Here is a 24,368-nt window from a genome sequence, read left to right as displayed (position 1 = left end):
GTTGTGGGTAGCTGGCGAGTGTCAGCAGACCCTGCGCCCCAGCTGCCCAGGTGCTTTTCTGACCGGAAGAGCTCAACACATTCTTTATTCACTGGTCTGCCCTAAGTCACTAGCTGAGACACTGCTGTCATTCACTGTAGATTATTTGTATGATCTTTATCCTTATGGTTTCAACAACAACAAAGTCATTTAATTCTTAATGATTTTCTACTCTTCATCAAAAGACAAGCTTTTTCTCTTTGGTTTTAGATTCATTATCAAATGTATGCCTCATAGATACACAGATTTAACATTCTAGGTAGTGTAAGGATATGTTCACTCATCTAATGGCTTTTCCTGTCTATCCATTCATCTGCGCTAAGAAATTACCTCTTCTCGTCTTTAACTGCCAGATCTCAAATCTAAACCTGTCAGTCAAAAGAATCTACTTACTGTTTCTTAGTCTTTATTCACCCTTGTCTACTTGGTATCAAGTCTACTTCAACAAGCCTAATTCAAGCTATAATTATGTCTCTTGATTCATCACAATCGGCTTCCTTGACTTTGCCTGCCACACCCCAAGGTACAAGACACACCATCCATTTATAATGCACATGTGACCACAAGGTACTCCTGACAGAAATACTTTGAGGAGTCTCCTGCTCATGAACCAATAAATGAGTTCCTTTAAGAGTCTCTGACACATTGGCCTCTCCTTCCTCTCTGAGATGATACCCATAATCATTGCACTCAAGGAACAATGTCAATATGGCCGTAGCCTCTGTCACTGTCCTCCACTCCTGCTGCCTTCTACAATGTCAACCTCTGCTGCTCTGACAAACTTTAAATGTTGTCTTTGCTCTAGCTGAGCAAATGAACTCACACACAGTCACTTAATCTCAATGGCTTCTGAAGCTTCCCCACTCCATTGGCCATGCCTTCTGGTCATCTGTATATTAGCATACTCAAGTATCTTCCCACATGTCTAATTTCCCCACAAACCCCAAAGTTTTGAAAGCCACATGCTTGGCTCTTTGCTGTTGCTGTTGTTTCATTTTTGTTTGGTTTGGTTTGGTTTTGTGTTCTTAGAACTGGTGCCCGTAGCAGTAAGCATCCTGTTTATTAATTACTTTACTTAATTTACAAAGCAGGTTTTTCAGCTCTTCAAACATCTTTCTACTATGTATAGGCAATACAATATTTCTAATAAAACCAGAGAATCAAATGACAGTGAATGTAATAAAGTGACATGAGCTTGGTAGTGTTTTTTTTTTTAAATCTGATCACTGATGGGGATGATGATGATAATAAAATTTATCAAATTAGAAGTTTAATTCACATAAAGATTTTTGAAAAACAATAATAATTTTAAAATGTGTTTTTGTCTTCTTGGCTTTCTATTTAACTTCAAATATTCAACAGCTTGCAACAGGCTTGATCACTAATGTCCTGTTTGGTTCCCCATTATCTTGCTGTATGAGGGGAATGTACAGGCTTCTACGTATTGAGCAGCAGTGGTCAGGGTTCTTAGGGCCTTACAGGGCTCCAGTTGGCAGTATGAGCAAGCAGTAATTATAGACAGAAAAGGGAAATGGTGGACAGAAATAGCACGCACTGCTATAAGGCTTGATTTGGACATGCTGTGGTAGCTGCAGCCTGTGATTGGCTGAAATGATGGGTCAATACTCTGCTATTTGCACAAGGGGATGCTGTTAAGTAGGGGTGCAATTGTTTACACGAAAGCTAGATGATAGGAAAGCACCTGTGGGCCAGATTTAATTTCACATTTTTTTTTGCTGCTCTGCTCTCCCATTCCTCTGCCTGCTGTGCCTGTCTGCCAAATGATAGCCCTGAATAAACAGCCTCTTTGTTCTCATCTGTCTGGTCTTCTTTTATTTTCACACTGCTCTGGCCCCTTCCAGTTCCAAGAAGTGACACAGCTATATAATTATAAGAATTGCATTGTATGATAGGAACAAACCAGAATGGTAGTCCAAACTAACAGCAAGAGAGCCCATGTCTCTAAAGACACCTGTTACAAAGTTAGATTACGGCTACACTGCACTCAAATGTAAGAAAGTCAAAATATTTTAATGATAACATATTTAATCATAATCATTAGAACAAGGCCATTTAACCAACATTTGCTCCTCAGTGCTCTGAGACAAATGGAATTAAATTAGCACCAGACAAGATCAACATAACCATTCTCTAGTTGTTTATTAACAGTCTCAAACAAAATGTAACTCTGACTTTGGAATGGCCTCAAATCCAAGGGCCCTTCTCTTTCACCTGAGTGTCTCTTCCACAGAGAAATCCAACCTGTGCTGTAATGTGCATATGAAACAAGAGTCCCTTCCTTCCCTCTGTCTCTTCCTTCCTGTCTCTCTCTTTTTCCCTTTCTTCTGCCAACTTCTCTCTAATAACCTGTCACATATACAAGAGCCCCTAGAGTTGGAACTTGCCCAAATATAAATAAGGGGATAAAGAGCACAAATTTAAAGCTGCATCCAATACCATAGTTTCAGACATTTTAAATATGAAAGGAGAAGATTTGTGTGAAGGCATCTCCTACAAAGTCAGCCTCTTTGTTCTTATTCAAATTACTCCACTGCAGATCTCAGTGGAGTGTCATTTAGTCCCCAAGCCTCAACTATTTAATAGCCCAATGCAGCTTCAGAAACAAAGAGGAACATTATTTTTCTTCTTTGTGTCTTTCTCTGTTTGTAAGTGCCAAGGGTTCTTTTCAGTGAATGTTGGCAGGTGAATTTAGAGAAACAAAATGATTGAAGACTTTGTGATGTTCAGGATTGAATGTGTGTACCTTCATGCATACCTCTCAATTAGAAGGCAGAGACAATTTATTAAGTAAGAAAATCATAAGTGTATTCTTGAACCTTTATTTTGTAATAATCTGTTTCCTGTGTACATATTGAACTGCTTTCAAAAACCAAGTAAGTTTTCTTGTTAAAATATAGAACTCCTCAAAATTACTGTCAAAAAGAGACCTGTGGGAAGTGGACCATTAAACTTATTGGACTAAGACAATTGCAGTGAGAACTATGCAGTTAAGAAATATTGCAGGCTCAAAGAAATCTATTCAGGAAGTAAGGACAACTACTCATATCCAAATATTTTAATGTTGTTTGAAACCAGTATTGAATCTAGTAACATAAACTATCCATAAGATCCTTCTTATACAGTATATGGAAACTCTCTACAGATTCTGTGTTCTGCACACATATTCATTCAAGAAACGACTGTGCTAATGCTCACCAGATCATTGATATAGTATAGATACTTTTTTCTCATATTTCTACAGCCTGAAACTCCAAGACTGGAAGGCTCACAACTACTGGGAGACTTCAGTGTGTCATCATCTCTTTAAGGTAGAATGGAAAGAGAACAAGCAAGAAGGGAGGAAGGGAGGGAGAGAGGGATAGAGGGAGAGAGGGAAGGAGGAAGGGAGGGAGAGAGAGAGAGGGAGGAAAGGAGGGAGAGAGGGACAGAAGGCAATGAGAGAAGAGGAGAGGACAAATATAGAGAGATAGCAAGAAGCAAACTTACTCTTTTATAAGAAATACCCTCTCATGATAATTAATCTACATGATGATTAATCGATTCACAGCATTCACAGAAAAGTTCTGAAGACCTCACACATCATTGCTACTGATAGATGATTTAGGGACACATCCCAATCATAGCAGTATGCTTGTTTCTGAAGCAGCTTCTTAGCTTCTGTCTGGGTTTGTTTGTTTGTTTGTTTTTTTTTTGTGATAAATACCCTGGTAAATCCATAGTGAGCTCCATTGCTTCCCCTTGGTCATGTCTTTGTTACAACACAAATGAACTCTCATTCTCTATGTGACCCTAACCTGAACTCTAATTGCATGTTATTGTGTCTTTCAAAACAGTGCTGTGTGGAGCTGAGTGCTGCCAGACAGAGACAGTTTACCTACGAGTCTAGACAAGCAGGAGGGCCTTCTGTGACCCTGTCATCTCAATTTCTGTAACTCTAGGGGAACAGAGCAAAAACTCCCCTGTCTCCACAATCAAAGGGCAGTGGGGATCAGGGGCAAATTTTTGTTTCTCATCATTCCTTCACTCTTGTGTGAACCTGTCATTAGGGGTCAATTTTGACATCCAAAGAATGCCTACTCTTCAAATATATATATATACAGAAAGAGAACAACAGTTCAGATGACTGCAGATCTGATGGTTTGAAATGAATCAGAAAGTCCGAGTTTGTTTTTAAGAAGGTGGTTGGAGTAATACCTTACTCTACAAGAAGAGGCATGCTGAAGCAGAGTTTATTATGCACCAAAGCCTAATTAGATTTTTTTTTCTTAAAGATGGATCTAATGTATCCCATGGTTGCTGATCAACCTGCTATGTAGGCACGGACCTTGCACTGGGTTTTCCATCTCTACTTCTCAAGTGCTGAGATTACAGGTATGCACCATATCAAGATATATGAGATACTGGAGATGAACCCCGTGCTTTGTGCACACTACTCAAGCACTCAATCAGTTGAGTTTGAGCCCTAAACCAACTCTAACCTTCTGAAGCAGGGTGAGCACCTCAAAGTCCCTGTGCAACTCACCCAAGCACACAAAACAATTGGCAACAACCTCATAGGGAACCAGCATCCCATGGCATGGCTTAGCTCAGCACTCTGCTGACTTAAAAATCAATTGTTCTCTTTCCCATGGGTGCAGTGGAATTAATTTAACAATTATTTAACAGGAAATTTTACTTATTCTTCTATGTGGACCACATTTGTCCTTAAAGAAATTATGTAGTTCTATAAGCAGATGATTTAAGGCTGTGACAGTTATCCTGAGGCATAACAACCAAGTTATCTGTATCTAAAGACCATTCACCAAGATCACCAAGCAACATAGAAGTATCTAATTATTATGGTAAAGCTTGCCTCAAGAAAGCCTAAAAGTGCAGGGCTAAGGGCAATATGTTCAAATAATGCCACTTACACTTGCCTTTGTGTTCCTGGCATGAAAGCTAAGAAGATCTTTAGGCACAGACTACTCACAAAAATCCACTTGCCCTTCTCTCTGGCTATGAACTGAATCTGTCTCTTCAGCACTCTTTGTAACATAAAAAGTGACATAACACCATTCTAACCAGTAGTAGATGAGGGAGTGGTGACCATTTCTTCCAATTGTGCTCCTGAAAGATCCCACAGCATCGTTAGGCTATGCCTTCTCCTGCATTATGAAATTTGTTGAGGTCTAAAAAGAGCTAGCAGACCCTACACATGGAGTTTCCCATTAACAGAAGCTCATCTTTTAATCTATTAATTGATTGTCACTTCATCTGTGATAAAAGTTTGGCCTGGAACATGCCTGATCCATGGACCCATGGTATTGCCTTAAACCATTCATTTTGGAGTTAGTTATTTTTGTAGCATTTGGACTATCCTAGCCCAGAACCTAACATGTTAGTACTTATTCTTCCTCCTCTGTAAAAAGCAGTCTAAATGTAACATTGTTGAATTTCTAATAAAAGAAAAGATTTTTCCAAGTATACCAACAGGAAAATTGAAGATCAATGATATTAGCTAGGTTGACAAATAAATGTCAGCACTTTTGGCTGTCAGGATGGCCCTTGCAGCACAAGCTGGAAGGCTTAAGTTAGATCCCAGACACCCGCAGGAGTGGAGGAAACTGATTCTCAAACATTATCCTTGCTTCTTTGTACATTTGACATGATCCAGATGGACAGATACTCACCATGCCAGCCTACAACATACACAGAAAGCTCAGTGTTTCAATATCATTTTCCTCCTTGCCTTAACTCTAGGAAAATGTCTTCTTGAAATGTATAATCTCTGATGAATATTTAAGATGTACTTTAGATGCCATGGTTTTAATAAGTTTATATCAAATAGACAATAGATATGCTGGAATATTTTACATGTATTATATACAGGAACTTGAACGAGGATGGTACCATACACCCAATTTTTTATAGTTGTCCATCCAACTAGCAGCAAATAGGTAGTTCAATAACTCATAAACTACATATTAAGGAAATGTGCTGGTGTGGGCTTGTGGTGATCTGTAGGAGGTAGTCTGTGAATCAGAGGAAGCAATATTAATATTTTAGATTTCCCAAATAAGCATGATAGAAGTGAAATAAAAATGTTCCTAAGCACCCCTCTAATTGTCACATGCCTGGACCTCTGTGACAGTTATAGAGAAAAGCAAAGTAGCTAAGGCTTCCGTAGTGCTATGACTCTGCCTAAAAATATGCCTCCCTCTAAAATGCCTTGCTCCATCTATCTAGACATTTTCAAATCAAGAATTCTAATTTTGATCAATTAAACAGTGAACTGACACCATGACCACCATGAGACAGGGACTCTTTAAGACAGAAAAAGCAAAGTTACATAAAGTAATACAGAAGTCACATTCTGATAAGATACCTAAGTGGAGATTGTCACTGCCGTGTGACTTCATCATCCTCATATTAATGACAAGGAAATCAAAGCTCACTCCGATTTTACTACCGAGAAACACCTGATTGGTGAGCAATTAGGGGTAGATATGACCTCCACTTGGGCTGACTGTAAACACTGTGTTGACTTTACTACTTTGGTGCACTATCTTTTCTTTCTAGGATAGTATTTCTTCATTTCTGACTGCGTTGTGTAATACCATACTGGACCACTTCTAAAGTCCATTGCAAATCTCAAGTTCCATCACACTTATTTAATGTTACTATCACTTGATTTCATATATTTGATCTCAGTTGTACCCTCCTCCCTTGGCATCACTCTGTGAGGATTTGAGCTCTAATTCCTTTTCTATTGCATCTTCATCATGGAGTGAGAAGTCCGTGAAGCCATGTGTCTGTGTCAGTTAGACTCTAGGTTCAACTACATTGCTCCTGATGTTGCAGGACCCAGAACTTCCTGCATGAGTAGTTCTGAGATAATGATGTCCAGATCTTTGGCCATCCTTTCTCCCAGAAAGTCACTGCTGTATATGAATCAATACCCAGACACATAGAAAGAAGGTAAGTTAAAACATGAGAAATGTCCAGCAAAATCAAACAGCATAGGCCAGACTTTCAAAAGTCAGGTAAAGGGGCAAGGTTTTGGGACCCACAATATGTTCTTTTCCTGCTGAAAATACATGTCTAGTTGAAGAACTTGTATTTGAGCTGGCATATAAATGAGCAAAAGAAGCCAGTATACTTTGGCACCATCAGAACTCAGTTCTCACATCAAAGCAAGCCCTGGATAGCCCAGCACACCTGAAAACCAGGATGCTGATCTAAAATCCTATCTCATGAAGATAATAGATTTTTTTAAGGAGGCTACAGTATTTTTGATAAACAGAGAAAGACGGTTATTCCTTTTAAAGAAAATTCTACCCAAGAGAATTAAGCAAGTCGATCAAAATGAAAGCATATGTAGTTACCCAAGTCATGATCATGTCTGCTTTATCTCTGTCCTCGTGAAACTCAAGTGTCTTTGCCTGACCATGAGTAGGCCACCCAGTTCTAGCCTATCCTTTGCAATAGTTTGTGTACTCCTAAGATGCCAAGAGGCAGAACTACTAATCATTTACTGGTGTTTCACCTTTACAAACAACGTTTAATGTTTATATTTAATGCAGGTAGACTTATGGCAATTTGCAAAAAAGAAGAATTCCTATTTGTTTGGAATTAGGATTCATGGAAACCCAACTCCATTGCAGAAGTCTTGTTTTCTGTGCATGTCCCCCTACTAATTTCCTTCGTTTTTTGAACTACAAAGCTAGTCTTTTCTAATAAAAATTTTAAACAGTTGAATAGTTTCTTGCCTAGACTAAAGATATGTGTTTTATATACAGGATGGGTGTTTGTACAGAATGCTTTTAGCTACTCTCTATATCCAGGACAATCTAGCAACTAAAGTATAGATGAAATGGAGCAAAACTCTGGAGATTTAGCAAGGAGATGAACAGATTAAAGAAAATTTAAGGCTGCAATTTTGGTTATTCTTCTTTAAGAAATTCAAAAATATTTGGCTTCATTTGAAGAGTTTCTTCTCACTAGTGTCACGAGGAAAACAGTACAATAATTATCGTTAAAGTCAAAGAATGATTTTTTGATAAGGAAAAATGGAGATTATACTGATGCCTCTGTCTACCCTCTCCTTTTTTTGTCTACTTTTAAGTGATCAAAGCAGAACAATCCTTTGAACAGTAGGAGACAAAGAAAAAGACTAGGGAATGGAAGTAAGGACTCTTAAAAAATATTTTGAAAGCTAGAAGATAGGACTTTGGTGCTGGAGCGTGATTTTCCATATCATCGAGACTAAGTTATTCTGTATTGGAAATTGCTAGTAAGTATTTAGGAATCATAACCAAGGTTCCTGTTGCATAGATTAATATTATAATTTAGAAATGACCTAAATGTTCTTGGAGGATATAAAACCTATATTAATAATGCAGAATATGAATTAACACCTGAAATGTGGGAACTGTGTGTGAAGAGCCCACCCCCTGAGAACTATGATGTGGGGAGTGCCAGCCAAAGTATGTTATAGTGACGATGTTGAGAAATACCTTGAGAATTATAAGCCCCTGAATGCCAGTTTGGACTTAGCTCCTTATTAACATTCAGGCCTTGGGCAGACCACTGTCCTCTTCTGTGCATCCATGTGCTTATCTGTAAATGAGGCGTTGAGACTCAAAGTGTCTTCAAATCCAGTATTCTCAGGCTAAGTGCTAGACTATAGGCTACATTAGACACTCTGATTCCTGAATGCATATTGGAAAGGCTTGGCGATAATTTCTTTTTTAAGCACTTCACACGCTACAATTAAATTGAAATTTCTAGAGTTGGTCCTCAGTATGGGTGTTTTAAAAAACTCTTTATTACTTCTAATGTGAAGATTCAGAGCCACTGTTTAATATTATGGGAAAATTTTATCACTGTTTAAAATAATTTGGATTGTTAACTTGGTTGGGTCCTTTTCTTCTATGGTCTTAGCTATTTTTAGATAAAATTATCCTAATTATCCTCTTTTGCTCAAGAGAATGGAAAAAGTATAAACCTTAGGAGCTGGTCTATCTCACATTTTTAAGAACTTTTTCCCCCCTTTAGAATGGAGTAGGAAGAGAAGGAAAATGCTTGATTACTTTAAAATTAAAGATAATTTCCATAATTTATGTCTGTTATGATTAACCTTCCAATTCTTATATAAGGCGAGATAAGGCTGCCAAGTCTAAGGACATACAAAGCAATATAGTGGTGTGAATGGTTTCTGATTAGTTCATCGGTTGCTTCAGCTTTGTTATCTCAATGTGTGTGTGTGTTGGGGGGGGAGCAGACCAACTCTGCAAAGAAGACAACTCCATGACGTCGATGACAACCATTATGAGATAATGTATGCATGTGGCCTAAGACAGACAAGATGCATCTCACTTATCATTTCCCAGATTTTCAGTCTTGCATGCCTATGCATTTTTAAAAGAAAGGTCATAGTTCAATTGTTTTAATTTTGAAGGAAAGTCAAGGTTTTTCCTCTGGCAAGTGGGAAGTGTGTGGGTAGTTGAATGTATGCACAGGTGCAATCAAATTTAATTAAGCCTCAAATCATTTTAACAGACAGATGGGACAAAACCCCCATCCTAAAAGAATTAGAAACATTCGAGCACTAAAAATATTAATATATGAGAAGAAAAATATCACTTCTTTTCTTCCTGAAAGATGTGACTCTGAAAATATACTCATAAATGTTTCCAAAGCAAACATCAAATGCTAAGAAGAACGGCACCCCACCCAGAACAGTAAGCAGAACTTTTTATGGCTGCCAAAGCAAAGGAACAAGTGGCTGGTACTAGAATCACAATTACTAATGGCCATATTTGAGGGAGATAAAGGAAACAATAACCTCTCCAGTGATAATACAACTGCTGTCTCCAGACCGAAATTTACACAGAACTGTGTTTTTCCTATTTCAATTTATGAGTTTTCTAGAAAATGTGGTTGAAAAATGTCTTGGTGTTTTGGAACCATTCTAGGACCATAAGATATGCCAGAGTATCTAATGGAATAAATACACATAAAAATCAACAGGGATGTTAACCTGATTTGATATTTCTCCACAAAAGGACATTTTAAATGAACATACTTAAGATAAAAATCAACCTACCAGCCAAAGCAATGGAAAAATATAGATATGTAAGCAATATTTATCTTTCATGATTATAATTACATAATTTCTCCTTTTTTACTCCCTACAAAGCCTCCCATATATCTTTCTTGCTCTCTTTCAAATTCATAGCCTCTTTATTCATTAGTCATTAATATTTGTTAGAGAGATGTATGCATATATATATCTATGTGTGGGTATATATATATATATATATTCTTAAATACATAAATATAACCTTCTCAATGTGTATAGCATTACTTGTATGTATGTTTTCATGTATAATCATTTGGAATTGGATATCCAGTTAGTATAATCTTCTGTAGAGAAAAGTATTTCTTTTACTCTCGGGTTCCTTGGTTGCCTGTAGTTCTTTTTGTAGAGTTGAGGCCCTGTGATATTAATAGTGATAATAATTCTTTGAGACTGTCATTCCATCTATTTTGATCACATTTATTCTCCAAATCCTTCTAGATCTACTCCTATACCACAGCCAGCAATTTCATGCTCACTTTCTCTGTCTCTGCCTTTCTCTTTCTTAACCCCCTCCATATACACACATGTTCACGTGCACACACACACACACACACACACACACACACACACACACACACACAAGTATACACATACAAATGCACACATTCATGCAGGACTCTTGCTTATGAAATCAGCCAATGAAAGGCTCCTCACCCAGGGATAGGCTTTCCTGCCCACTTTCTCTCTCTCATGCTGCATTTTTGTGTGTGTAAGTCTTGTATATTTTGTCCCGGTTGCTGTGAGTTCATATGTAGAAAGGTCCTTCTGTGTCTGGAAATGCTGTTCTCTAGAGGTCAGCCTCATGTCTGATGTCACTAAATTTTTAATTCTGTCTTATCTTTCTTCGTAATTAGTAACAGACTTCTTTGGGGGCAAAATCAGTCTGATTGATGAAAAAAAAGGTGTACGAGGGTTCTGTTATTCAGTCTTTGAGTTTTATGTTCATAGGTTAAAAAAGAAAAGACTAGGAAGAAAAAACTTAAAAAAAAAGTTACAAAGAAAAAGACATTGGCAGGATTGAGGTACAGTGCTTGCAACTCAAAACTGTTCAGATGAGGCCAAGACTATATATATTCAGACCTTCCTGGTGGATGCAGACATGAGCTTCTGAGTCCAGGAAAAACAGAAAGATACACTGGGAGAAAGAGAACCAGACTGGTTCCTAAGGTGTTCAGTCTTAAGCCAGCTGTCCATCCTATTCCCTGCACTTGTCTGTGCAACAAAAGATTTTGTTCACCACGTTTTTCCCCAGAATAGTGTTCTCTCTGAGAGATATAACTCCAGTCTTCATCTCATTTTTTAAAGATTGTCGTACATTGTGATGCTCAAGGAAAAAATAAGAGGAAATTTTAAATGACACTTGAAAAAAAAGTTTGAGTTTAACAATAAGACAGGAGCAACAAAAGTAAATAAGTTAGAATTAATGCAAACTGGGAAGCATAGGAATGAATAGGGCCAATCAGCAGGATGGAAGGACAGGCAATGGAGTGAGGGCACTAGTTACAAGCAGCCATGGATCTGATAAGGACTTAATACCATACTAGGAGCTGAGGAGATGGCCCAGTGAATAAGAGCACTTGCTGTACAAGTAGGAGGACCTGGGTTCAAATCCTCAGCACTCATGTAAAATGCTATGCATGGCCATTGATGCCTGAACCCTAGTGTTAGGAGCAAAGATGGTGGATTTAAGAAGCTGGTCAACCAACCTTGCTCAAACAGTGATTCTGAGTGAATGAAAAGACACGTCATTTTGAGGGACTAAGGAAGAGAATGTTCTCTGGCTTCTGCATGTGTGTGTGTGATTTCATACTTAATACACACACACACACACACACACACACACACACACACAATACCTGGATTATCTATATAATGTCCATGACTCAACACCTTCACATGCCCAAACCATACAACTTTAAATAGAGAATATTGCGAGTATATATTCCTCTAAGGATGATATATTAATGGATAATAAATACATACAGAATGATCAGCATTATTAATCATTATGGACATACAACTCAAATCTGAAATACTAAACTTCATAATGAGTAAGATTTCTAAAAAAATAAATTAAGAAGAGATTGCAAGACTGGAGGAATTAAGACAGAATTGTACATCACTGGTGGGGATAAAAAATTCTAGTCACTTCAGAAAGTCTGCAAGTTCCTCAGAAATGAAGCAGAATTGCTACATGACCCAGGAACTTCTTCCATTCTCAAAGGCTGAAGTTTCGGTCCAATTAGATCATTGTGTGTCCAGGTTCCTCACAGCACTGGTAGCACCGTGAGGAGCTGGAAGTATCCCATAGAGCCCTGATGAATGTCCAGATAACAGTGCTATATGCATGGATCTTAAAAAGAAAGGAAACCCTTCAGGGTTGAGTCTGGAAGACATTGAGCTGAGCAAAGTATTTCAGGCACAAAAGGAAAAAAATGTATGGTTACATTTATTTGAGTTAGCCAGAATGGTCTGAAAAACCAGAACAATTATTGGAATTATGTCAAGACAAGACTAGTGGTTATTGTTTTGTGAAGTGGAATTTCAGTTCAGAAAGAACAAGAATAAGATGAAAGCAGTAGCAGCAGCTGCAGCAGCAACAACAACAACAACAACATCACCAGCCGTAACAGCAAAGATATCTCTGGAGCTATTCAATGTTGATGGTTGCATACTGTGGTAATTTACTGACTGGTATCCAATTATATACTTAAAAGTATTAAAATCATAAGTTGAATGTTCCATAGACTTTACCACAGTATATAAACATGTGTACTTGTATTTATGTGGGTCATAGGATTAGCATAAACAAATGACAAGCAATAAAGCTGATTCCTACCTTTGATGTTTGCCTTTCAGCTATAACAGAAATCACTGGGCCTTTGAAGACGCCTTTCATAGATGGGCTTAGTAGCTGAATTCCCCTCTTTTCCCTATCAGTCTCTCAATCTAGATTCATTAAGATGAAGTTTAGAAGGAGGCTAAACTCCAGGATCTAAGGCAAAGAGTTTCATACTAACCCTCTGTGTGAGTGCTCATTACCCTTTGATGGGCACCTTACATGCTCCCCTATAAGGGAGCTCCTGCTTCGATGTAGACTCTATTTACTCCTCAGAAGAGAAACACCATTACTTCTCCATCTAGCTAGTGCTGATCTTGTTCCTACTCTGCAGACCTTGGGACACTAAATAGCTGAAATTCACCTGCGATATGGTTATGTGAAAGGAGCAGAGGGCTTAGACTCTTGTTCTCCTTCAGCGTCAGACTTAATTAGAAACCATATGTCTCTGAGCTCACTACTCCCGGGGGACCCATAATTGTGGTATGACTTCACTTCTAGGACTCCACAGTTACTGTAGCCTTCTCAGGTGTTAGAGTAGCATGAAGGAAAGGCAGAGGGATGAGGAGTGGGAGAAAAGTAAGGGGAGGAGATGAAAGGGAGTTGGGGGAGGGAAGACGATAGGGAGGAGAGAACTGATAACCTAAGCCAGGGAAACATATTTAACACCAACACAGATTATGAGCTGGCTCCCTTAAATGTCAGCTGTTTACCAGCTCTTTGAAACTCTCCATTGATTTCACAAGGAACTAGGTCAGGACCTCTTTTAACTGGGGAAGCCTTGTGCTGCAGGTTCCATTTTACTGTGAAGGGTGCATATTAAAAATTGATGCGTAAAGCAAGTTTCTGCTTAATGAGCATCTGGATAAAGCCATAGCGGGGAAAACCATGGAAGTTAAAAAAAAATTAAATAAAATGAGCAAATGGACAAGGATTTCCCCAACTGCTTTTGCATCTGGAGCTTTGTCCTAATAAATATTATTCTGGAAGGCCATGTGTCATAAAGCCTTGGTGTGCCCAACTTGCTGTATTTAGGATGCCTTTGTGTGTGGCACACACATTTTAAAATAAAATTGGAGCTCTTGTTAGTTTTTCTGAGAGCTTTGGTTTTGAAATTCTAAGCTTAAGTTTGGAAAATAGGGGTGGGGCATTTAATGTAAGCAAAATAAAAGAAAGTAAATACAGGTTTGCTATTTGAAGAACATATCAACAGTTGGATCTCTGTGATTGTCATAACCCTAGCAAGTTACGGTTTGGACCCGTATGTAAGGAGACAGCCTGCTTATTCTCAGAGCTGCTATTTGCAAGGGAAAGTGGTTCCATCTGTATGATGGTCATCTACCTCCCTCCCCTTCCCTCTTTCCTCTCTCTTTCCCTCCTCCTCCCTTCTCCTCCCTCCACCTCCCTCCTCCGTATCCCACCTCCCTCTATCTCTCTCTTATTATCTACCTCTCCATCTTCCTTCCCCTCCCTCTGCTCCTCCTATCTTGAAGACTTAGATTTCATTCAGCATCCTGTAAGCTGCACAGTTCCCGTGGGTGCAGACAATGGCTGAGTTTTTTTTTTTTTTAATGAAACAAAGGAATTTTATATTAAGTTTAGGGTCCTTGCCCAAGATAGCTTGACATACATACGAATATTCCAAAATCCAAAAATAAATCCCAAAGATAAGCACATTGCTGATCCCAAGTCCTTTAGATAAGGCCTCTTGGACCTGTTGGCCAGGCTCCTCCTCTCTTTCTTTATCTAACTAAGGAGCATGGTGCACAGACAATAGCAAGCATCTCTGGCAGATCTCATTCTGTTTCATCTCAGTCTTTTTTTTTTTTTTTTTTTTTTTTTTTTTTCGGTTTTTCAAGACAGGGTTTCTCTGTATAGCCCTGGCTGTCCTGGAACTCACTTTGTAGACCAGGCTGGCCTAGAACTCAGAAATCCACCTGCCTCTGCCTCCCGAGTGCTGGGATTAAAGGTGTGTGCCACCATGCTCAGCTTCATCTCAGTCTTTTACAGTGAACTGCATATTCTTTCCAGATAGATCTGGGGCCCTGTGAGTCTCCACTTAAAGTACATTAATGTTTAATAAGCTGCTTCCATGTATTTAAGAATAGAATAGAATTTATTCAGGGCATGGGGGGGGGGAAGTTAAGAGGGTAGTAGAGGCAGAGAAAGACAGAGAGAAGGAAAAAGTTGAGAAGTAGAGGCTGGCCATGACCACGTGGAGAGACGGGGAAGGGAATGGGGAGAGAAAGGGATCAAGAAGGAGCAAGAGAACAAGAGGCAAGAACTCCATTTTTTTTAATTGCAACAATCATTAAGGTAAACTAAAAACAAAACAAACAAAAAACAAAACAAATCAAAAATCTGTGGCTGTAGAAGTTTACCTTAAAATAACAGCAGTTAGATGGAAATCTATATGATGCCCCAGAACATTGAAATGTTACTCCTTTACCCACATGTACACACACACACATACACACACACAGAGGCACAAATATATGCATACAGACAGACAATTGTATCCATACATAATTTGAGTCCCCAAACAATCTTAGATCACATTAAGGTAGTTTTAAAACTAGCCCAACAAATAAATTTTTAGACAAACTCATGAAAATGAATATTCATTCTTATTTTTTCTATTGTTTTTTCATTTTCAATTTTCTAAAACTGAAACACTAAACAGGCCATACTCAATGCTACCTGTGGCCCAGCTAAGTTCACCAACTACAAAGACTGCTTCCAGCACATTCTGGTGAAATCCTGTGTACTGCTATTGTTGATAGAATTTATATTAACTCTTATTTGACCTGAGACCAAAAAGTATTTGTTTTCATTTGTGTTGCTGACTGACTGTTGTTATCATCTCTCACTATGTAATTGTTCTGATTCTCCTTTTAGATAATAAAACTTTTTAACATTTAGATGTATAAATTATGTGTATGTAAACTAGGCATAAATTATTTAAACCTGAGTCTTCTATTGGTATTTACTGGAATATTTGGTCCTTAACTACCTTAACTACTGTTCATCTTGGATCCCTGTTAAAAGTAGGGTTTCAATACTTCATAATCATGATGATACTTTACACTGCTCTTTGAAAGTTTAGATTTGAAAAAAATCATAACTCCAGTATCAAATGACAATGTAATATACTAATATACTATAAAATACATTCCTGAAGACTGTGCATAGGAATGAGTACAGCATATGATACTTAAATTCAAAAACTTGCTATGTAATTAGGTTTATTCATTCCCTGCCCATTCATCCAGTCAGTCATTGGGATCAACACACATCTTAAAGACATCCCTGATCTAGAAAGAGTGCTAGCTCTTACAGTAAAACTACTCAGCTTGACCAAATCATACCTTTACACCTACATCATACAACACTATCAGTTTTATGCCAGAATAACTTATAACACATAAGTAGAGGAAAAGCGCTTGCATAAAGGAAAGAAGTATAGAGTTAAACAAGAAAGAGGATGTTCTATGGCATGGGTAGTAACAGGTAACAAATGACAAGTCAGATACATTAATTTGCTGTCTGTTGCACTGACCAAAACAACTTGGATGAGGAAACGGTTTATTCAGCTTACAATGTTGTGTCATAATCAATCACTGAGAAAAGTTAAGATAGGAACTCAAGCAAAAGATCATACAGGAAAGCTACTTATTGGCTCATTTCCTCTGGCTTACTCTGCTACATGTTTATAGTGCTCACACCTACCTGCCTATGGAAGGCATTGCCCACAGTGGGCTGGGCCCTCCTATGTTAATTAACAAGTAAGAAGATGCCCACATCCATGCTCCAAGGACAATGTGATAGACACAATTCCTCACATTCTTGCTTTCTGGGTTAACATTTCTCTAGTTCAGAAAAACTAACCAGGGCAAGAGTTAAGGGAATGAAGATGTAAAACAGATCACAGTCAGAGAACAAATAGGTTTATATGATTTAGTTTGAGTAGACAGGAGCTGCAGTTAAGGTGGAATGGAAGAGGTGAGCTGTAGATACCACATAGAGAGCATGCCCTTGAGTGAAGACCCATTGCTAGATATAGAATTAACATTTTATTTTATTTAATTTTCTCTTTTCTTTTCTTTTCTTCCCTTTTATTTCTTACTGATACATTAAAGGAATCTTTTATTAACCTGTTGTTGTGGATGGGCCTGATGCTGTTTGTATTTTGATGTTTATTTTGTTCTCCAAGGAGGGGCTGCAGACAAGGAGTGAGTCATGTACTCAGGTGACTTCTTGTGAACCAATCTCCTAATGAATAAAGGAGCAAACACTGGGTGAGTAGGAGGGACTACGGGGTTGGACAGAGGAAGAGAAGGAGGAGAAGAGAGTTAGACCTTTTGAATTGGGATAGCATGAGGACAAGATGTAATTACAAGTGTCTCCTGGTTTTAATGGTGGATCCATCAGGATTCGCCATTGGAGGATTAGATTTAATAAGGCTACAAGATTAGGATTTTAGTTGCTGTGCCCAACGATCGAGTTACCATCCTTTCATAACTAAGTTTGTGTTGTGTTTTCCTTCACGGGGTGGCTCATCCGGGTACAGTGGCAAAGTGTGGGTCTGCCTGAGGTGTACCACAAAGGGCACGGGGGATTTGAAGCACGGGTTTGGCGTGGTAACGATCCACCACTGGGAACCTAGCAAGCTGGGTGGAGAGATTGTGTTCTGAGTCAGATCTCACGAGGTCGGCCATTGCTCTCCAGTGCATGGCCAGCCAGGCCACTGGGGCAGAGGTACAAACGCAGGAAACGTGCCAGTTTCATTTGTAATGTATTTCCCGCAACAACCAAAATGAATTCATCAGCATTCAAGGAAGATTAACAATAAAGAAGTAGAGGAACATTTTGAGGTGATCTGTTTGAATTCCCCACATGTGAAATGCCTCAGTCCATTTTCCCGCTGACAAGCTTTTCGTCTTCTGACAGCTCTTTCTGGATGCTAATCACCAGTAAGTGGCCTAAAAACTAATCAGTCAAAACAGTAAAATTAGAGTGCACGTGTAAAGGCAAATTTGACATCCAGAATATGATACACGAACAAAGCAGTGCTTCAGCTCACCTCTCTGCTCACTCTTTTGGGGGTTGCTGACAGCTAAATCCTTCTAACCATTTAGAGAGTTTAGTTATGTCATGAGAACACAAAGTCATGATGGAAGTATCCACCCAGAGTACCATGGGAGGGTCCATGTTAGACAATAAACGGATGTCATGTTCCAATCTATACTTGTCTAAAATTATTACTATTATTATTTTTTATTTTTTATTCATTAATAAGAATACACATATATGTAAATATGTATATATTATGCATCGTGCACATTGATCACATTATCCTCTCTCAACTCCATTCCTTCTGAATCCCTTCTTTTTTCCAACATGCCCTCCCTTTGTTGTGTGTGTGTGTGTGTGTGTACATGTGTGCACATGCAGGCACATGTGATTGCATTTAATTAATGTTACATGAATGGACATGGATGTGGGTATTTTTTGTTTTTTAACTTAAGGAAGGGCAGCTTGAAGCAGCTACCATTGAGGAACACGACTCCCCTTCCCCAGCCAACCATTAACTACCCGGAGCTTTTAAAGCTGTTGGTTCGTTCTTCTTCCTTATTCCTTCTTGTTTGGTCATATTAATCCCATTTATAACAGGAAGATGCAGGGAGAAAATGGAAAAATGTTACTGAATGCAGCTAAAATTGAAACAGTAGAAAATGTAGGGGAAAGTTTTTCCTGGGTTATCAGTGGTCACAGGAAAAGCTCAGATGTCTCCATTGCAGTCCCATGTAAGTTCCCCACCCCCACCTTAGGTCAGTTTATTTATTTATTTATTTATTTATTTATTTATTTATTTATTTATTTATTTTTGTGTATACCCAGCTTGATAGTATGCACAGATTCAAAATCCATGTCACCAACACTCCTCCCTCTCCTTTCAGGTACTCATTAGGACATTCATTCCTTTCCTTTGGGAATAGCCATGGCCCAGATTCTCCAGTTGATTGGCTTTTCTAGAAGGAGTGGAATGTTTAATTAACCTAACTTCCATCAGCAAGCTGCAATAATGAGCTTGCTTCAACCACGAATCACCATGCACTGCTACAGACACCTTATTAAATTTGGAATTGTTACTCATTTACAAATTTCTGGAAAAATGATTTTTAAAAAATATGTAAAATAAGGCTTAGAAAGTGTTTTATAAGTGAACTCAGTTTTCTCTGAGAATACATGAACACACACACACACACACACACACACACACACACCAGCTAGTGGCTGATCATAATGGTTCTCTGGGTTTCTGTGCTACCTCAAAGAGATTAAATGTCTTCCTTGAATTGGTTTTCATTCTTTTCCTATTTGTGCTCAATAATTCATAGTGTTAAGCACATTGGAATTCCTTTTTTTTTAAAGTGATAATCTCTTACTTTCTTTTATAAATTCAACCTTTTAAAAAAAATCTAAACATCCAAAAGGGATCAGTTTTCACAACTTACTCATTGGTTCAGAGGCTGATGCTGATCTGACATCCTCAGAATGGCTCACATTTAAATGCTTCATAGCTATGGTCTTTATAATTTTTTATCCCAGTTAAATATGTCTGAAATAGACTGGCTCTCTAAATCATGCCACTTAAGAGTGCAAACAATGGATTAAACATTCAACCTCACTTCTCCTATTGAATGACTGTATTGATTTCAATGTGACATTTTCTAGGTCATAGAAGCCTACTTTTAAAAAAAGCTTAATGGTTATACATTTTTATATGATTTCTTCTGCTTGAGTTCAACAGCTTTCTCAAGTTGTAATGCATATTCACTCAAGTTCAATAAAAATATACCATACTTTGGTTCTGAGAAATACACAGTACACCAAATATTACAGGAAATAAAAGGACTATGAGGTATATAGCCTTGTCCTACCTGTCTTTTGTCTTAATATGTTTTTAAAATTATGAGACATTAGAATAAGCTACAAATCATCACAGAAGTTCAAGGAACGTATATGAAGGCATTATCATTATAAAATTTTAAGTTGAGGGGTTCTGGGTAGAGTTCCATAGTGAAATTGACACTGTCTTATGGGGAGTATGGCTCTAGCCTATCTTGCCCTTCTCCACCATCCCATCTGCCTTGCTGAAAGCTGTTTACATTCCTAAAGCTAGACTCCAAGATCTATTCAGATATTTGGCCACTTCATCCTCCCGAGGCTGACTACCAAAATCCCGCTATCAAAGTACTGAGGGCAGAAATCAAAAGCCCCCTTTGGTTCACCTAATTAATTCTCAGTCAAATTATACCACTGCCTTCTAGACCTTTCTAATACAGGCGTCCCCTTTTTTCTCTTCTTAAAAATTAAACCTCCAAGGATATTGGTTGCTGTTCATTTTGTCTGAGTGAGAAAGCAGCCACCTTACCTTTTCATCCCCACTTAATAAAGGATCTTTCTGTGAAAACGTGCTTGGGTGTGGTTTGTGTCTAACCAGGGATTCCAAAGGGAACTCCAGCTCCGTCTCCTTCAGTTGGGCTATTTGGAAGCTGCTATTGACATCTGGTCTTGTTCTAAAACTGTAGATCTTTTAGTTAAGTAGAGGCCATACATCAGGGAAGCCTCTTACCTAATGTGGAAGTTAATTAATTATATTTGTCAAAGCTTTCAAAATCCACCTAGTAAATGAAACCCCTCTAATAAATTTTCTGTTTCATCCGACTGAACAAGAAGGAAGGAAATCAGTTGTAGTATATTTCACCTGTGTAACTTAGGCATGACAGAGAGTCTTTTTTTGTAAATAGACCACTGTAGTTTATTTCTGAATTGACAATGTGACTGGATTTTAGAGTCTAAAGCATCAAGGGCTCTTCTTAATGGAGAGAATTGCTGGTTAAATTGCTGACAAGAAATTGCACTTAAAGATTCAGCAGCCAGTGAATGTAAACACTAGGGATAAACATGTCTGCTTGCATCAATCAAAGGCAGCTGCAGCGAACCCCCCAGAAAGGTAAGCAATTATTTATGAAATTATGTTTTCTTCAGTGATTCTGAACCGTAATTCCAGGATAAACTGCATGAGGAAAACAGACAATGTCACCATCTCAATTAACCAAGGAGGCACGTGAATTTTCAAAATCAAGGAATTTTCGCTATTCTTCCCTTAACCCTATCATCCTGAACAGAAATTTTTTTTCTTTTTTTAACTTTAAAATAAGCCTGATTAAATAGACCAGCACATTCTTAACACACTATATTGTTTGCTTTCTAATTTTTGAGTGTCTGAGTGGATGGATTCACAATCTAAGGACATAAAGGTGGCTTTGAGAGCAGTCACTAAGGGGCTGTTGGACTTTGGTTTACCAGAGTCAGTTTTGGCATTATGTGTTGTGAGACTGTTGTTACCTTCAGCTGTTTTGTTGTTGCTGCTATTGTTATTGTTTGCAAGTGTATGATACATCATGTGTGTGTGTGTGTGTGTGTGTGTGTGTGTGTGTATGTGTGTGTGTGTGCGCTTGCCGAGGCCAGAGGAAGGCATTGGATATCTCGTCTCTGTCACTCAATGCTTTATGCCCCTAAGACAGACTCCTTTCACTGCACCAGGAGGTTGACTGATGAACAACACATCTCAGGGATCCTCCTTTCTCTGATGCTCAAAGCATTAGCTTTAAAGGAACCCAATCCCAGTGTTGTACATGGGTGCCGGGGATCTGAATACAGGTTGTCTTGCTTGTGTTCCAAGCTCTAGTACCTGCTGAGCCACTTCCTTAGCATCGGTGTATTAGTTTCCCTTGGAGTAGTCATGGGCTACCAAGCTATTGTACAGTGGTGACCATGCTATCAGCATTCAAGGACAAGAAATACTGGATTTCTGAAGTCCAAGCATCATGTGAGAGGTCACTACTGAAAACTTGACGGTCTTTATCAGGTTAGTTTGTGAGCTAGTTTGTGAGGAAATATTTTAAAGATTTACTTATTTTTATCTTGAGTGTGAGTGTTTTGTCTGCATGTGTCTGGTGCTCATGGAGGCCAGAAGAGGGCATCAGCTTCCCTGCAATTAGAATTAAAGTTAGTTGTAATGTGAATGCTGGAAGCTGAACTTGGGTTCTCTGGGAGAGAAACAAGTGTAACTGGGCCATCTCTCCAGCCCTGTGAGGGACTTTCTTGGTTGTTAATTGATTCCGAAGGGAACTTTTCATTATGAGTGGCATGCCACCTCCATTGGGATGCCTTACTAGGTGGTCCTGGGGTGTAGAAGAATCAATGCTGGTAAAACAAGTAGGCCTTCCATCAGGTTCCTGCCTCCAATTCCTGCCTTGACATCCTTCAGTGTGGGACTGTGACCTAGAAGTTGAGGCTAAGTGGACCCTTCCCCTCCCTAAGTTACCTTTTGTCAGTGAGACTTAGCACAGCAACAAACAACAAACTTAGAAAATGTGGTTTTTTAAGATTATTAAAAGTAATATTTAAAATCATAAATTCTATTCTACATTTCATTAAGAAAGAGTTTATTCAGTCTGTGGTTCTGAAGGGAAAGCTACAGCATTGTTGTAGAAGCTGGGATCACAGAAGTCACACTTTCATCTGTATCAAGGAAATGGCGAGAGAGAACAGGAAGTGAGTCAAGGCTATCAACCCCCAACGCCCATCTCTAGTGATGTACTTTCTCCAGCAGGGCTCCATCTCCTTAAGTTCCAACAATCTTCCCGAACGAGGCCACCAACTATGCACCAAGTGCGTTCAAATACGTAAGTCTATGGAGGACATTTCTTTTTTTTTTCTTTTTTTTTTTTAGTTGTGTTCATGTAGCATTATTTCTATTTATTTATTTATTTATTTATTTATTTTAATTAGGGGGACTTTAGGGATAGCATTGGAAATGTAAATGAAGAAAATATTTTACATTTCTTTCTTTAACTGATTAAAACCAAAACCATAATTTTTTTTTTTTTAGATTAAATGATTTAAAATTACTTTTCAAATGAGCAAAGGGGAAAGAAAGGAGGATAGCAATCTTAATTTATCCCTGAAATGGAAAATAATCCTGGAATATTATTTTATAAAAACCGTACACCCAGGTCATGAATCTTTCACTACTTTGTGTCCCTCATTCTGTGCTTTTGACATCAGCAGGAACCTACAAACCCTGTCAGGCTAGGGTAAAGGAAGGAAGAGGTCACTGGAGGTAATGCAGAGACAGCTACCAACTCGCTTCTACTTACTAACATTTTTGGTTCTTGTTCACCACCTAATGTTTCTAAGAGCACTAATGATTTTTTCTTGATCACCAAGTAATATTTTTTCTAGTTTCCTTTAAAGTCAAAGAAAATTAAAATTTTGATTATTTGTTCCTACTCCTCATTTTACTTCCCTCCCATTTATGTAGAATGAAAATTGTCAAGGCCAGTTAAACTCAGAGCATGACTCCCTGAAGGGTTGAAACACAGTGATGGATTACGGGAAAGGAACCCAGCACTTGGCTCCCAAAGGCTGCAAAGGACTCTGGGTCACTCGAACATTCACATGCTTTGCTGTTGAAGCATGCACAGTCCTTTCAAAATCAGATAGTGCTGCCTCTGATACACGGCACATGGAATGATATTAACAGATAGAATTTTTTCTCCTGAAATAACTTCATTAGTTAATTGTCTCTTTTGCACAGTTTTTCTAGCTAATTGGCCCAGCTGCCAGTTGGAGGTGTTACTGATGCTCTGGGAAGCTGATAGGTAGGGAGAAAACCCAGTAGTTTTATCAATCCTCCGTGAGCCTCCTGATACTCTCACAGAAGAACTTTGTATTTTACAGTAAACCACTTCTTCATGTTTTCCTGTTTTAGTCTAAATACATTACTGGGTAAGGATCTACCTTTTGGTGTGTACTATCTAATACTCTCTAAGACCCCAGGTTCTGTGTTGTAAACAGAGCAACATTCTAGGATCAACCAACATTTTTACTAAACACTAACATTGTCAAATATCCCTGCAGGCAAAAACTGTCTGAATTCAGATGACTGCTCTATCGACAGATTGCTCCCAAGCATTGTGAGTGTGTGGATTTGTGAGTTATTTGAGATGTTAAGGTTACATATATACATAGTTGTGGTTTTGTGTATCTAAGATGAAATTGATTTTTAATTCAATTCTTGAAATAATTTTAAAATAATTGCATGTGTTCATATAATCAGCTTTCAAACGCTGACACCATTGCATACACTAACAAGATTTTGCTGAAAGGACCCTGATATAGCTGTCTCTTATGAGACTATGCCAGGGCCTAGCAAACACAGAAGTGGATGCTCACAGTCAGCTATTGGATGGATCACAGGGCCCCCAATGG

General features: G+C 38.4%; 1 protein-coding gene across 4 annotated transcripts in view; it reads right to left on the bottom strand.

Moving 5' to 3' along the window:
- Nyap2 (neuronal tyrosine-phosphorylated phosphoinositide-3-kinase adaptor 2) overlaps positions 1-24,368 on the bottom strand; it is a 265,902-nt gene that overhangs the window by 71,904 nt on the left and 169,630 nt on the right. The gene's annotated exons all lie outside the window — the stretch shown is intronic.

This window comes from Mus caroli, chromosome 1 (genome assembly GCF_900094665.2).
Source record: "Mus caroli chromosome 1, CAROLI_EIJ_v1.1, whole genome shotgun sequence".
Classification (NCBI taxonomy): Eukaryota; Metazoa; Chordata; class Mammalia; order Rodentia; family Muridae; genus Mus; species Mus caroli.
Note: the sequence above shows the minus strand (reverse complement) of the source record. Positions and strands in the feature narration are given on the sequence as shown.